Below are 16,341 nucleotides of genomic sequence, written 5' to 3' on the forward strand. Positions count from 1 at the left end.
CATAATGATTCATAAACAGTCTGTAAAGAGTCTAACGGATGTCTGCTTGAGTTGCCGCAGTCTTTTCAGGGCAATGTTGATAAGCACCCACCTTTATCTCCCTTGAAATGGTGCCAGAGACCTAATTGCCAATTAGTTTTGCAAGGCCAAACGGAGCACAGAATCAAACAGGACTTCTCAGAGCTTGAACAAACTAGATGAACTAATTGCTTCCTGCAAAGGCTCATGTCCAGTTCACTTCTCTTTTATGTCTTATGGGAGGGGCCAATCATCTCCAAGCCTTACTCCCGAGTCACCCTTTTTGTCTTAACTGTTCTTGCCTTCTGGCATCTCTGCGCATGTGCACACTGAGAACAGGCTCACACTGTTCTTCTGCCTCACTGATGTCAGGCTCCGGAGACAGCACGTAACTACCAGATGGCCCTGGCCCCCTCTCTGCCTCTGACGCAGAGCCCTCGTCTGAGCCTTTCCCAGACTCCAAGACTGGCCCATGTTCCTCCCCAACTGCCTCACTGTCTGACTCTGCTGCCAGCTCCGCAGGCTGCTGGCAGACCACAACACCCGGGAGGTGACAGGCGGGTGGACTCTGGCAGTGATTAATGCTTCTCTACAGGAGGGGTAGTGCCCCAGCACTTTAAGGAGACTGTGTTCCGCCCTCTTCTCAAGAAGCCATTGCTGGATTCCACCTTGTTGGATAATTTCTGACCTGTGTCCAATGTTCCCTTTTTGGGGAAGGTGGTTGAGGTGGTGGTTGCATGGCAGTTCCAGAGGTTTCTGGATGAAACAGATTATCTAGACCCCTACCAGTCAGTATTCAGGCCTGGATGTGGGACAGAAGCAGCATTGGTTGCGCTTTTTGATGATCTCTGGCAGGAGTGGGATGGGGGTAGTGCATCCATCCTTGCTCTACTTGACCTCTACTTTCGATATTGACCATGGTATCCTTCTGGAGTGGCTTCGGGGATGGGGGTGGGGGGCTCTGTGCAATCCTGGTTCACTTGCTTCCTCTGTAGCCGCTCTCAGTCAGTGTTCATAGAAAGGGTCCAGCCCTTGCCCACTGCTTTGCGGGGTCCCACAGGGCTCAGTACTCTCTCTGCTCCTATTTAACATTTACATGAAGCCGTTGGGTGAGATCATCCATCACCATGGACTGAGATATGTATCATCAGTTACTCAGCTGTATGTCTCAGCCCGTGGTGAGTTAAGCGATGCCATGACCTCCCTCTCTCTTTTTTTTTTTATTTTGTTTGTACAAACTTCACATCTTTGCAACACTTTACATTTTTTTTACATATCTGTTGTGATTCTTTTGTTTATACAAATAAATCTTTTATAACTATAACTTTATATATTTGTGCATTTATATTATTTCATACATTTTTTTCATTCTATATATAATATTCTATATATTCTATATATAACAGTCTTTACTACATTTACGTCATTTTGTTTAATATTTATTTGCTACAATCTATCTCATATTTCTATCTTTTAATCATTTTCCGGTTTTGTAGTTCTCTATTGATTTGTTGATCTTTCTTCCTTTCTTTTTCGCTTTCCTGCTTCCCCCACCCCCCTTTCCTCTAGCCAATTAAACAATAAATCCCATACGGAGTAATATTCAGATTCTTCTTTCTCTTTTAGTTCTTTCGTGAGCCTATCTAACTCTGCTCATTCCAATATTTTTTTTTATTACATTTTCTTCTGTTGGTGTATAATTATTTTTCCAATTTTGTGCGAATGTAATTCTCGCTGCCGTAATTATGTGTAGAATTAAGTATCTAATATTTTTTTCATAATTTCCTTTTATAATTCCTAACAAAAATAATTCAGGTTTTAGTGCAATTTTGTGTGTAGTAATCTCCGCTAGCCAATCTTTTATTTTTTTCCAATATTTTTTTGCAGATGTGCATGTCCACCACATATGGTAGTATGTTCCATGTTGTTGGTTGTATTTCCAACAGATAGGTGAGCACTCCGGGAACATTTTCACAATTCTTGCTGGTCAAAGATGCCATCTGTAGAACATCTTGTACATGTTCTCTCTATATGCCGTTGCCATCGTTAGTTTGTAATTTATTTCCCAATTTTTTTCCCATTCCGCCAATTCTATGCTATACAAAAAATTTATCGCCCATACAATACAATACAATAGTAGAGTTAGAAGGGACCTTGGAGGTCTTCTAGTCCAACCCCCTGCCTAGGCAGGAAACCCTATACCGTTTCAGACAAATGGCTATCCAACATCTTCTTAAAGACTTCCAGTGTTGGGGCATTCACAACTTCTAGAGGCAAGCTGTTCCACTGATTAATTGTTCTAACTGTCAGGAAATTTCCCCTCAGTTCTAAGTTGCTTCTCTCCTTGATTAGTTTCCACCCATTGCTTCTTGTTCTACCCTCAGGTGCCTTGGAGAATAGTTTGACTCCCTCTTCTTTGTGGCAACCTCTGAGATATTGGAACACTGCTATCATGTCTCCCCTAGTCCTTCTTTTTCTTAAGCTAAACATACCCAGTTTCTGCAACCGTTCTTCATATGTTTTAGTCTCCAGTCCCCTAATCATCTTTGTTGCTCTTCTCTGCACTCTTTCTAGAGTCTCCACATCTTTTTTACATCGTGGCGACCAGAACTGAATGCAGTATTCCAAGTGTGGCCTTACCAAGGCATTATAAAGTGGTATTAACACTTCACGTGCTCTTGATTCTATCCCTCTGTTGATGCAGCCTAGGACTGTGTTGGCTTTTTTGGCAGCTGCTGCACACTGCTGGCTCATATTTAAATGGTTGTCCACTAGGACTCCAAGATCCCTTTCACAGTTACTAATACTGAGCAAGGTATCACCTATACTGTACCTGTGCATTCCATTTTTGTTGCCTAAATGTAGAACCTTACTCTTTTCACCATTGAATTTCATTTTATTAGATAGTGCCCAATGTTCAAGTTTGTCAAGATCCTTCTGTATCTTAAGCCTATCTTCTGGAGTGTTGGCTATTCCTGCCAGCTTGGTGTCATCTGCAAATTTGATGAGTTCCCCATTTATTCCCTCATCCAAATCATTGATGAAGATGTTGAAGAGTACTGGGCCTAAAACAGAGCCTTGGGGTACTCCACTGCATACTTCCCTCCATGCAGATGCAGTTCCATTCAGAACTACACGCTGAGTGCGGTTGGTCAGCCAGTTACGAATCCATCTGGTGGTGATGCTGCCTAACCCACATTCTTCTACTTTATCTAGTAGTAGGTTATGGTCTACCTTATCAAAAGCCTTACTGAAGTCCAAGTAAACTATATCAAGGGCATTCTTCTGGTCCACTAATTTTGTCACATTATCAAAGAATGCAATAAGATTAGTCTGGCATGATCTGTTTTTGACAAATCCATGTCAAAAACATGGACATGGACAAATCCATGTCAAAAACCATGTTATCATAGTTTCTTTCACGTTTTCTTCTTCCATTTTAAATTTTAATAGATAGTGATATATTTTTAATCAATTTTTCTTCGGTTCCCTGTAGAATTTTATCCAGCTCTTGCGGCTCCTTATAGAATCCATCCCTTTCCCTGTCTTTTTTATACCTTGCCTGTATTTGTAAGTAGGGCCACCAGCCTATATCTATTCCCTCGTCTTTCAATTCTTGCCTTGTTTTTAGTCTTTCTTGGTTGTCTAATATGTCTTTATATCTTATATCAGAGCTTCCATGGTGGATAGCCAGATTGGGATTTTGTTGTAGTGTTTTTTTTTATTTTTAACCATATTTGTAGTAGAGCTTTTCTAATTAAATGTTTTTAGAAATAGCTATGGGTTTTGTCTTTCCCATCCCAGATAAAGGCGTGCCAACCCAGTTCCAAATTATAACCTTCTATTGTTAGTAATCTTCTGTTTTTTAGATTGATCCAGTCCCTTATCCAGGTGAGAGCTGCTGCTTGGTAATAAAGCTCCCAATCGGGAAGTCCAAATCCTCCTCTTTCTCTACTATCTTGTAACTCAGCTGTATGTCTCAGCCCATGGTGAGTTAAGCAATGCCGCGACCTCCCTCTCATAGTACCTGGAGGCTGTTAGGGGCTGGATGGGGAGCAATCGGTTGAAATTAAACCCTTGCAAGACCGAGAGTCTCTGGGTTTGGGGTTCTTTGGCCCATGGAGAATTGCCACCTTTGGCCTTGGATGGGGTGGCACTGCCCCAAACAGACACTATGTGTAATATGGGGGTTCTCCTGTGCGCTGCTTGGGGAATCCAAGCATGGGTTAACTTTGTCCATGAGCCTAGAGACTGAGTTATGTAAATTAGATGACCACGCCTCCTCTGCCTGGAAGATTCAGTTAACTCAGTCCAGGCTGAAGAGACGCAATTCTAATCTCTCTAGACTAATTGACAAAGGTAACTAAAAATTTGGATTCCTCCAAGCCTGGATTTACTCTTAGATCCCTTGGAAATAGAACGGAGCGTGCATTCAGCAGCCCAGCACAAGACGCTCGCCGTTTGATCTTACCGGCAAAGTTCGCACAGCAAGAAAACGCTGTTAACTCCTCCGGCTGTAATAGAGGCTGGTTCGCCGCCTCTTTAGCCGCATTGCCGCGCCCAGGGGTCGGTTCGCCGCTCCGTGCCGCGCCTTTACGGGAGCGATCCACTTTGCGAAGTGAGATCTTTCTCCCGAGCCCGTTGCCATCGTTGCCTGGTGAATTTCGCTGCTCTCCGCTTCTGTTTACAGAGCGCTGCAGTCAAGCCGCATATTTAAAAGTCCCGCCTAAGTAGCGGGCGCCATTTTGTTTGCCTTCTTCGTGCGCTTTTACAGGGGGAAAGGAAGGCGGAGCCTCCTTTCCCGCCTAATAAGCGACGCTGCGTCAACGGCTCTCTCCCATTTCTCTCACTTGCCTGGTTCGCTCGGCTAGAGATAGATCGTTGCAGCTGCTTCTCAGTACTACTACTTGCCTTCGCTAAGGTTTTTTGTGAGGAGATTGAGCCTTTCATTTCATTCGGCTTTAGTATGGCAGAATCCACTAATTCGGGAGGTATTGTAAACACCACCAATGTGGCCCGATCTGAATCCGAGGCGGATGTTCCCTCCAGGGTGGGTAGAGCCACAACCAGGGCCTCCACCCATGCTTCCTGGGCCTCATCTGCGGCCCCGGACAGGGCCTATAGGCGCAGGGACACCCTAGGACAACATCCAGGGTCCCCAGGGTGGTCAATGCCTCGCCTCCGATGCTAGCCCCTCAGGGGCCTACCTCGCGCTCCCCCCCGCATTCGCCTGGCAATCGGGGCTGGTCTCCGGACCTCCCCTTACCACAGGCCCTGGCATCTGAGGAGGGGGAATTGGGGGCCCATTCTCCCCCGATTTTACCAGAAGAGGGCATGGCTTCGGCCCAATCCAGCGCTGGGCCTTCTGCAACCTTTACACCCACGGCTGCAGGCCTCAGGCCTGCGGAGGGCCAGGAACTGGGCCTTCCCCCAGATCTTTACCGTATGATTTCTGATGCCATCTCAAAAGGTGTGGATGCAGAGTTGCATCGTAGAACCAACACCCCCAGGGTTCCAATAGCGCCTAGGGATTTTTCTACTTCCCAGGCCCAACCCTCCTCGCCCTTACCCTCCGACTACAGTGAGGAATTGGCCTTGGTGGAGGAGGGCGAGGTGTTGGATATTGAATTATCCGATGATGAGGGCATACCATTGGACCAACCTTCCTCAAGGTTATTTCGCCCAACCTTGTTTAAATCTTTATTATTTAAGGCCAAGGCTACCACTAACATGGGTGGCCCCACCACCCAGGATAGTACAGCTGTGGGATTGGATGCCACTAAGCGCCTGTTTGCAGAACAGGTCTCGGAACAGGAAGTCATTCCCTTTCCCAAACTCTTTAGCGACGTTATTCAGAAGCAGTGGGCGCAACCTACGGCTGTAGCCCCCCCTAGCAATGGGGACAAAAAATTATACATCTCCACCCCGGAATTGGAAAAGATCCTTCAATTTCCTTCCGTGGATGCACCCATTGCGGTTCTGGCTTCCCCAGCACTCATTCCTTCAGAGATTTCTGAGGGATTGAAAGCTGAGGACCGCAAGGCCGAAATGGTCATTCGTAAAACACATCAAGCCGCGGCCTGGGCCCTACGCGCCGCTTCTGCAGCGTCTTTCTTCAACCAAACATCTTTGGTCTGGCTCAGGCAGTTGCAGGCTAGGCTTGCCCCTGAAGACATGAGACTGCACCAGGACGTCACAAAATTAATGGCGGCCCTGGAATTTTCAGCAGATGCCACTCTCAATGCGGCCAAATTTGCATCCCGAGCCGTAGTTTCTAATGTAGCATCTCGTCGCCTACTATGGCTTCGTCATTGGCAGGCGGACGTACGTTCGAAGTGGCGCCTGGCTTCCACGCCTTTCAAGGGTGAGGCCCTGTTTGGTTCAGTCCTTGACCCTATCCTTATCGAGACTAGGGACAAGCGTAAGGTCCTCCCTTCCACTGCCAGACGCAATGACAGGAGACAGCAACCATATAATAGACGCCAAAGCTTCAGGGCAGGGGACTCCGGTTTTACGACCACTCCATACGTTCCCCAGTATAACAGGAATTTTAACCAATCTCAGGATAGGAGCCAGGACCGTTTCGGATCTAGGGATAGAGGCCGCCAGCAGTCCCAACCACAGGCTCAGACCAGGCGGCCATTTCGTGGGGGCGGCAACCGGTCCTTTTGGAGGTACCGGTGACTCCCACAGGGAAGGGGCCATAGGCGCTCGGCTTCTGGCCTACGCTCATCAATGGGCGGAGACCACATCCGACGCCTGGGCCCTTCAAGTAGTGAGGCAGGGCCTCACTCTGGAGTTTCTGTCCCTCCCCCCAAGACGCTTTATCCGTTGCCCTGTACCCAGGTGTCAGGAGAAAAGACGTCTCATGGACGCAGAAATACAACACCTCCTATCCATCGAGGCAATAGAACAGGTTCCAAAAGGGCAGGAGGGGCTAGGATTTTATTCCATCTTGTTTCTAGTCCCCAAAAGCTCAGGAGGATGGCGGGCCATCCTCGACTTGAAACGGCTCAATCTGTTCATAAAATACCAAAAATTCAAGATGCAATCCCTCAAGAGCATCTTAGCATCCATACGCCGGGGCGACCTGATGACATCGGTCGATATAAAGGAAGCGTACCTCCATGTCCCGATCCATCAGGCCCACAGGAGGTTTCTACGTTTCCACTATGCAGGCCGCCATTTCCAATATCGGGCCCTGCCCTTCGGCCTATCATCGGCCCCTCGCACGTTTACCAAACTCCTCGCAGTTGTGGCGGCCTCGCTTCGTACAGTTCCCATACGGGTCAACTGTTATCTGGACGATATCCTGCTTCTTTCAACAACGCATGCCCAGGCGGTACAGGACCTGGAGGTCACGATGGACACTCTGCGATGCCACGGGTTTAATAATAATAATAATAATAAATTTGGATTTATTAGCCGCTCCCTTTCCAGGTAGGACTCGGGGCGGCGTACAATGGAGCATAAAACAACAACACCAAACGTACATACATATACAACACACATACATACACGGAGGAGGAAACAAATTACATCAATAGACAGTTAAAAATCAGCTTTAAAATACCCCAATTGTAAAAACCCAAAAAATTAATATTTACGGACAGTTTAAAAACAGTTTGGAGGAATGGGAAGATTACGATTGCGATTGAGCCAGGCCGGATAATTGAAAGAGGTGGGTCTTCAGCTGTACACGGAAGGAGCGGAGGTCGGAAGTAATCCTGATGTCGCGGGGGAGGTCATTCCACAGGGCTGGGCCCATCACAGAGAAGGCTCTGCTCCTGGGTGTCGCCCCCCGACACTGTTTGGCGGACGGCACCCGGAGAAGTCCCTCTCTGTGTGCGCGAATTGGTCGTAGGGATGTGTGGGGCAGGATGCGATCCTGCATATAACTAGGCCCTGTGCCATGGAGCGCTTTAAAGATCATAATCAAAACCTTGAAACGCACTCGGTAGACCACAGGCAGCCAGTGCAGCTCGCGCAGGAGAGGTGTTACAGGGGAGTATCTAGTCCTCCCCATAATCACCCGCGCGGCCGCGTTCTGGACCAACTGTAGTCTCCGAGTGCATCTCAAGGGAAGCCCCATGTAGAGAGCATTGCAGTAATCCAGGCGAGACGTCACTAGCGCATGGGTGACTGTGCGTAGGGCATCCCGGTCCAATAAGGGGCGCAATTGGCGCATCAGGCGGACCTGATGGAACGCCCCCCTTGCCACGGCTGTTACATGGTTGTCCATGGACAGCCGGGCATCCAGGAGGACGCCCAAATTGCGCACCTGTTCCATGGGGGCTAGTTGGACGCCCCCGATGGCCAGAGATGGAAGCACCTGGTTGAACCGGGAGGCCGGAAGCCACAGCCACTCCGTCTTGGAAGGGTTGAGTTTTAGTCAGTTGCCATCCATCCAGACCCGTACGGCCTCCAGACACCGGGACATCATTTCGACGGCCTCATTGGGGTGGTTCGGAGTGGAAATGTATAGCTGAGTGTCATCAGCATACAGATGATATCCCACTCCAAAACCACGGATGATCTCGCCCAACGGTTTCATATATGTGTTGAACAGGAGAGGCGAGAGCACCGATCCCTGTGGCACTCCACATGTGAGTGGCCTCCGGGTCGAACTCTGCTCCCCTGTCAACACACGTTGCGTCCGACCAGAGAGGTAGGAGCCAAACCACCGTAAAACGGTGCCCCTGACTCCCAGCCCCTCTAGCCGGTGCAACAGGATACCATGGTCGATGGTATCGAACGCCGCCGAGAGATCTAATAGGACCAGGATAGAGGAACAACCCCTATCTCTGGCCCTCCAGAGATCATCAACCAATGCGACCAAGGCCGTCTCCGTGCTGTGCCCGGGTCGGAAGCCGGACTGGCGCGGGTCTAGATAATCATTTTCCTCCAGGTGACGTGGGAACTGCTGTGCTACCACACTCTCTACAACCTTCGCTAAAAAAGGAAGGTTGGAGACTGGACGATAATTGACTAGGTCCGTTGGGTCCAGGGAAGGCTTCTTGAGCAGGGGCCTCACCACCGCCTCTTTCAAGGCGGCCGGTAGAGACCCCTCACCCAACGAGGCGTTCACCAGGCCCAGGAGCCAGTCGTGCGTAACCTCCCAGGATGCCAGTACAAGCCAGGAGGGACACGGGTCCAATAAACATGTGGTGGGTCGCAGACGTCCACGCAACCTGTCCAAATCCTCGATGGCAACCGAGTCAAACTCCTCCCAAAGCGGTCCCTCAAGACTCGCAGCGGACGTCTCTACTGAACCACTGAAAGGGGTCCATCCCATCCGGATTTGAGCGACTTTGTCCTGTAGATAATTCCCAAACTCCTCTGCTCTGCCCTGCAGTGGGGCTTCCCGTGGTCTCTCAAACAAGAGGGAACGGGTCACCCGAAACAGGGCGGCAGGGCGGTTATCTGCAGACGCAATAAGAGCGGCGCAATGTTGACGTTTGGCCGCTCTTAATGCCACAAGGTACGTCTTCAAATAGGCTCGTGCCTGTGCTCGGTCAAATTCGGAACGGGAGGATCTCCAACGACTCTCTAGGCGTCTCTTGTGGCGTTTCATCACCCTTAGCTCCTCGTTAAACCAAGGTGCCAGGGTGGTTCGTCGCCGCAGGAGAGGCCGCAAAGGCGCCACCCGGTCTAGGGCCCCGGTAGTCGCGCTATTCCATGCGACTACCAGGTCCTCCACTCAGGGGCGGGTCAGGTCCGCAGGAGGTGGCCCAAGCTCCGTCTGGAACCTATCCGGTTCCATCAGGCGCTTGGGGCGGAACCATCTAATACCTTCCAGTTCCGCCTCCTCGCGGCGGGGGGTAGCACCAGGGAAGTCCAGCCGGAGAAGTGAGTGATCCGACCATGACAGGGGAATAGTGTCTAGATCCCCTATTCCCAGATCACTCGTCCACTGGCCAGAGACAAAAACAAGGTCCAGGGTGTGGCCTCCCTCGTGAGTAGGGCCCTGAATTAACTGGGTCAGGTCCATGGCTGTCATGGAAGCCATGAACTCCCGAACCCCCTCAGACGCTTCTCCCATCGACGGCAGGTTAAAATCCCCCATCACTAAAAGTTTGGGGGTCTCAACCGCCACCGATGAGATCAGCTCAAGGAGTTCGGGCAGGGCCGCTGAAGTATAGCGAGGAGCCAGGTATACTATCAGCAGGCCCAACTGCCTCCCTGGGCCCCATCTCACGACGAGGGACTCACACCCGGATGTCTGCGGCACAGTGAACTCTCTCGGCTCTAAGTCTTCCCGGATAATCACTGCTACCCCACCGCCCCTTCCCTGGGCCCGAGGCTGGTGAAATGCTCGATAACCTGGAGGGCACATTTCCACAAGGGGTAGACCTCCCTCGTGGCCCAACCAGGTCTCGGTTATTCCGGCGAGGTCCGGGTCCCCCTCCAAAATTAGATCGTGAATGAGGGGGGCCTTATTGACAACGGACCTCGCATTGCATAACAGCAGTCTCAGGCCTTGGGTCTGTCGATCCTGACCACCTAGTATGCAGGGGTTGGTACAAACGACCGGGAGTGACCAAAAACCCCGGTCTCCCAACCGACTACGTGCTCTTAAACTGTCCTCGCACCTGCCCCTCCCCACGACCGTTGGTATTAAGGTGCCCTGCACAGGAATGCTTTCTTCCCTCTCCTCCCCCACTCCGCTCCCTCCTCTTTCGACCACACCTAGGTGCCTGGCTCTTCCATCCCTCCTAACCAGTTCCCCCCCCCATCCCTACAACCCCTCCCCCCCCATCCTTATAACCCCTTACAACTTTTAAAAAACATTTAATTAAAAAGCCCCTCAGCCTCCGTTTCTTCCACCTCTCGGGGTTCGCAAACCCGTCATCAAGGCAGGCCCTTGAGAGAGCCAAGGGCCACACCTGCGAGAGAGGGGCCTCCCGCAGGCGGAGCAGGTCCAACCTCGAATAAATAGTTCGTTAAAAGTCCAATGGAATCAGGATGCTAATAAAGGTTGATAGAAAGTTGTTAAAAGTTAATAAAAGTTGATGGCTAATGAGTCGGGGTCTTAGAGGGAGGAAGGAGATGTTAAAAATATCTAGATAGAGAAGAAGGGGGTGGGAATGATCGAATACCCTTAATTTCATAAAATTGTATAAAACGACGAAAATGACCACAAGGTGAGAGATTGTTCAAGGTGTTCAAGATGTTCCATGGCAGGATGACCCAGAAGTGGGAAACTGTTCGAACTGGTTCAGGATGGTTCCTTCCTAGAGGTCCACAGAAATTTATAGTTCGAATTTGGTGTCCCCTGCTGGCGTTGGCAGGGCCTGGGGGGGGGCATAGGAACGTTGGGAGCAGCCAGAGTATGATAGAAAAAGCAGAAGTCCAGGAAATGGCGACCTTCCTTTCCCTCACCCGTCGCCATAGCCGCCTCCAATTGGTCTCTCCTGGCTAACTCACCAACTCCTAGCCATATCTTGGTCTCTTTATTCTCCTCCCCGGTCTTAGGCCAGTTGCCAGCAGCGATGCAAATCTCTTGCGCCTCAAGCCTCACACCCATCCGTCCTTTTTTAGTTGTTATTATTTTGTTGTTATTCTCCCCAGCGCTATTCATGCCAGTATCTTTTTCACCTTGCATCATTCGCCCTGGGGCAACCCGCAGTCCACCACGCTGCGTTCCGCTCCGAGCTGCTGTTCCGCTCCGTGCTGCTGTTATCGCTGCTATCGCTGTTGCCGCCATTGCAGCCCCGCCTTCTCCTCGCTCTAAACAGCCTTCCTTCCGCGCTCTCCGCACTCTCCGCCAGACTCCGGACTACTCCGACCACCCTGGCAGCCCAAAACGGGCTCAAAACAAGCCAGGGTGGACAGGCTATCAGACCCTCGGGCCTCCGATGACATGAGGCCCGGTAGCAGTCCTAACCCATCGGGGAGCTCCGCGGCGTTCTCCGGAGCTCAGGAGGTGACCGCCATCACCGGAAGCTCCTCCTCCTCCTGAACCTCGCCAAAAGCCACCTGCAACCAACCACGTCGTTGCTTCACCTGGGCACGATCATCAACTCCAGGACGTGCGAAGTGTTCCTGTCCCAGGACAGACGGCAGAGTATCCACGCTCTGGTGAGTCGCATATCATCTCAAAGACTCATACCTCTGGCCACTCTCTCCCAATTACTTGGGAAGATGATATCGTGCATCGATGTGGTCCCCTGGGCCCGATTCCACTCTCGCCCTCTCCAGTGGTTCCTGCTACCCTTCCAGAGAGCTCACACAAGTCACACCCAGACCAAGGTGCGCTTACCACCCAAGCCACTCCGGTCCCTCCGGTGGTGGACTTCCTCCAAACTCCTCAGGGGGAGTCCATTCAAGGAGCCAGACCGCATCCAGGTGACAACAGATGCCAGTCTTTATGGGTGGGGAGCTCATGTCTTGGATCGTGTAGCGCAGGGCCGATGGTCGAGCCAGGAACTCAACAACAGCATCAACTGGCTAGAGTTGCGGGCCATTCGGTTAGTCCTACTGGAATTCAGGGACATTGTGTCACACAACCACATACTAGTCCTGACGGACAATGCGGCCTCCAAGGCCCACATAAATCGCCAGGGGGGCACCCGCTCCAAGGCCCTCATGATGGAGGCGGAGAGGTTACATCATTGGGCGGAAGCCAGACTACTGTCACTGAAGGCGGAGCACATTTCGGGCGACTCCAATACGCAGGCGGATTGGTTGAGCCGATCAACGGTCGACCAGGCAGAATGGCAGCTACACCCCACCCTCTTCCGGGAGCTAGCTCACCGATTCGGCACACCGGAGGTGGATCTTTTTGCCCAGCCCTGCAATGCCCAGACATCTCGCTTCTACACCAGGTTCCGGACTCAGGGGGCAGAGGGCACGGATGCTCTACGCAGCCCCTGGCTGCCCGGTCTCCTGTACGCATTCCCGCCTCTACCGATTCTTCCACTGGTCATCCAGAAAATAATCTCGGAACAAGCGGAAGTCCTACTAGTGGCGCCGATGTGGCCTCGCCGTCCCTGGTACGCCGATCTCGTCCATCTGTCAATCGGCCGCCCCTGGCGCATCCCAGACAACCAGATCCAGCTCAACCAGGGGGCTCTCATCCATCCGCACCCCCAGCTGTTGCAGTTAGCTGTGTGGCACGTGAGCAGGCTATGTTAACCGGCCTTCATTTCTCCAACAGAGTTATCGACACCATTCAAGCGGCCCGCAGGCCTTCCACCACTCGTATTTACGAGGCCACATGGCAGGCCTTCTGCAGGTGGTGCCGTGGCAATTCCATCACTCCGGTCAGAGCGTTGGTTCCACAGGTACTTGAATTCTTGCAAACGGGCCTAGAGAAGGGATTGGCACCCAACACTCTACGCCGTCAGGTCGCCGCCCTGTCCACAGTCCTTAGTGGCGGTCGGGCCCGCTCTTTGACTCAACACGCACGGGTCAAGGCCTTTCTCAAGGGCGCTGCAAACATTCGGCCTCAGACTGTCCACCGTTATTTTACCTGGGACCTCCCGTTGGTGCTCAGGGCGCTTACATCCTCACCCTTTGAGCCCATCCGCTCTATCAGCCTCCGCCTACTCACACTTAAGACGGCATTCCTGGTGGCCATTACGTCTGCCAGGAGAGTCTCAGAACTAGCCGCTCTCTCAATTCGGCCTGACCTATGCATTTTCCACCCCAACAGAGTGGTCCTCCGTTTGGATCCGTCCTTCCTGCCCAAGGTCAATACCTTGTTTCACAGGGCACAGGAGCTTATTCTCCCAGACTTTTGTCCGCATCCCTCCCATCCACAGGAGCGGCAGTGGCATCACCTGGATGTTCGGAGAACCCTTCGCCGCTATGTGAAGCGCACGGCAGTATTTCGCAAGTCAGAGGCACTTTTTGTCTCTTTCCAACCTTCCTCCATGGGACAGAAAGTCTCGCCCAACACCATCGGGCATTGGCTAAAGGCATGCATTGCGCTCGCTTATGACTCTCAATCCCGGCCGGCTCCCAGGCGTATTACTCCTCACTCCACCAGGAGCGCAGCTACAACAGCGGCCTGGGCCACTCAGGCTTCGGTTGAGGACATTTGCAGAGCGGCCACTTGGTCGTCACCATCTCCATTCATTAGACACTACAAAGTGGACTCATACGCTTCAGCCGAAGCATCCTTTGGGCGGCGTGTGCTGCAACAGGTGCTCGCCTCCTCTGCGGGCCCTGACCAGCCTGCTTCCCGCCCTTAGGTCTACTGCTCTGGCATGTCCCATGCTTGGATTCCCCAAGCAGCGCACAGGAGAACAACCGTTGACTTACCTGAACGGTCCTTCTATGTGCGCTGCGAGGGGAATCCAATCCCACCCGCAGTTTGGGCTGGTCCGGGTCTTCCTTGAACTCTGATTCCTGACTACTCTTATTCTGGACGTGACTTTATTCTGGACGTGACTTATTGATACCTACTGACTGCAGTCGTGATTGACCTTGACTCGCATCTCCAACGGCTGTCCTTCGTACAAAACTGAATCTTCCAGGCAGAGGAGGCGTGGTCATCTAATTTACATAACTCAGTCTCTAGGCTAATGAACAAAGTTAACCCATGCTTGGATTCCCCTCGCAGCGCACATAGAAGGACCGTTCAGGTAAGTCAACGGTCGTTCTCCTGGACTCGTGACTCCTGCTCAAAGAGCAGGTGGCAGTCATGGCCAGGAGGGCCTTTGCGCAACTGCGGGTTGTGCACCAGTTATGCCCTTTGCTGGACCAGCAATCCCTTCTCACGGTCACTCATGCCCTAGCAAAATGCAGCGGCCCACATGGTTTTGTGCAGACCTCAGTATGGACATGTTTCACCTCTCCTGCGGGAACTGCATTGGTTGCCAGTTTGCTTCCGGGTACAATTCAAGATGCTGGTTGTCACCTTTAAAGCCCTTCATGGCTTGGGTCCAAGTTATCTGAGGGACCGTCTATTGCCGGTCACATCTGCCCTACCCACTAGATGGGGAAGGCAAGGAATGTTGCGGGTCCCATCTGGTGGGACCAAGAAGAAGGACCTTCTCCATGGTGGCTCCCTCTCTCTGGAACATCATTTCCCAGTCTCAAAGGTCTGAGCTTCAGACCCAAACCAAAATCAGGACGCCACTAGCTGTGTTTTCCCCATTGGTTTATTGAGCCGGAATCTCAGCACACAGTGAGTTCCATTGCAATGAGTACAGGAAAAAAGTTAGTGCTGGGAGCCTCCGCCTCTCAGCGCCCTTTGAAGGCTGGAACCCCACCCTTCTGCCACTGGATCAGCCAACCATCCAGTCATCTCGATCAACTGTTCTTCGACCAGCCTGCAGGCATCCATGATCAGCTGATTGTCGGCCTCAGGCAGGTGGAATCAGCTGTTCATTGGCTGATTGTTGGCTCTGCCGTGCTTGTGCTGCTCACCGCCTCCGACGTCCATGATGCGTGCACCCCACCACCTACCTTCCAAGCTAGGGGTCCCTCCCCCACAGGTATGGCAACCCTGAGATGGTGTTTGATGATGTCACCGTTTCGGGGGGTTATCACCCAGAGATTAGATTGGCCCCCACTCTAACACTTTTCCAGAAGGCGCTGAAGACATGGTTCTGCCAGTGGACCTGGGGAACCCAGAGCAGGAAGGAGCCCATTAAATGACTTGTATGAATATGTGTTGTTGCCAGGATGGGGGTGGGGGCTACTATTTTATTAATTTATTAGTTTTCCTTATTTTCTTATTTTATTTTTATATGATGTTTTTATATTCGTGTAAGCCACCTTGAGTTGCCATGGGCGAATAGGTGGCAATATACATTTTCCAAAATAAATAAATAAAATAAATAACATCAGACTACCTACATCTAATGAATAATAAATAGGGCAAAACTGGTCCTTGCCTCTTCCATATAACTGCATATGATCAGTGAAGCCTAGGCACATTGGCATAATGTCCCACTATTTATTGTGTGTTAATACAATACACATACACTGTTTGTGTTTATTGTGTGTAAGTTGTATATAATTTTATCTTTTTAATATTATAAGCCACCCAGAGTTACCCTGTGGTAAGATGGGTGGTCAATAAATAAATGGTTCATTGAATATGATAGCATTGTGCTGTGCTGAGCTGCAAACTCATAAACCATGTTTAAATTAATGCAGCTTGTAATTCTGTGTTCGTCTGATACGATTGCATGTTAGTTGTTACCTCAATCCCACATTTCAATAGGACCAAAATTTTCTGGAGCAATCCTAATAGGTTCACTTTTCTCTTGATTATAAAACAGGAAGTCTATCAATCAATTTCTATTACAGTCACAGACCACCATTACAAATAAAAACAATAATAATAAAATAAAAATAAAAAACAGA

The 16,341-nt window shown here is 50.7% G+C and overlaps 1 protein-coding gene across 3 annotated transcripts in view; it reads left to right on the forward strand.

The window, feature by feature from the left end:
* Positions 1-16,341, forward strand: part of LOC309400475 (histone acetyltransferase KAT7-like) — an 89,337-nt gene that overhangs the window by 24,440 nt on the left and 48,556 nt on the right. The gene's annotated exons all lie outside the window — the stretch shown is intronic.

The sequence above is a fragment of the Natrix helvetica genome (assembly GCF_964273705.1).
Source record: "Natrix helvetica genome assembly, chromosome: W".
Lineage (NCBI taxonomy): Eukaryota > Metazoa > Chordata > Lepidosauria > Squamata > Natricidae > Natrix > Natrix helvetica.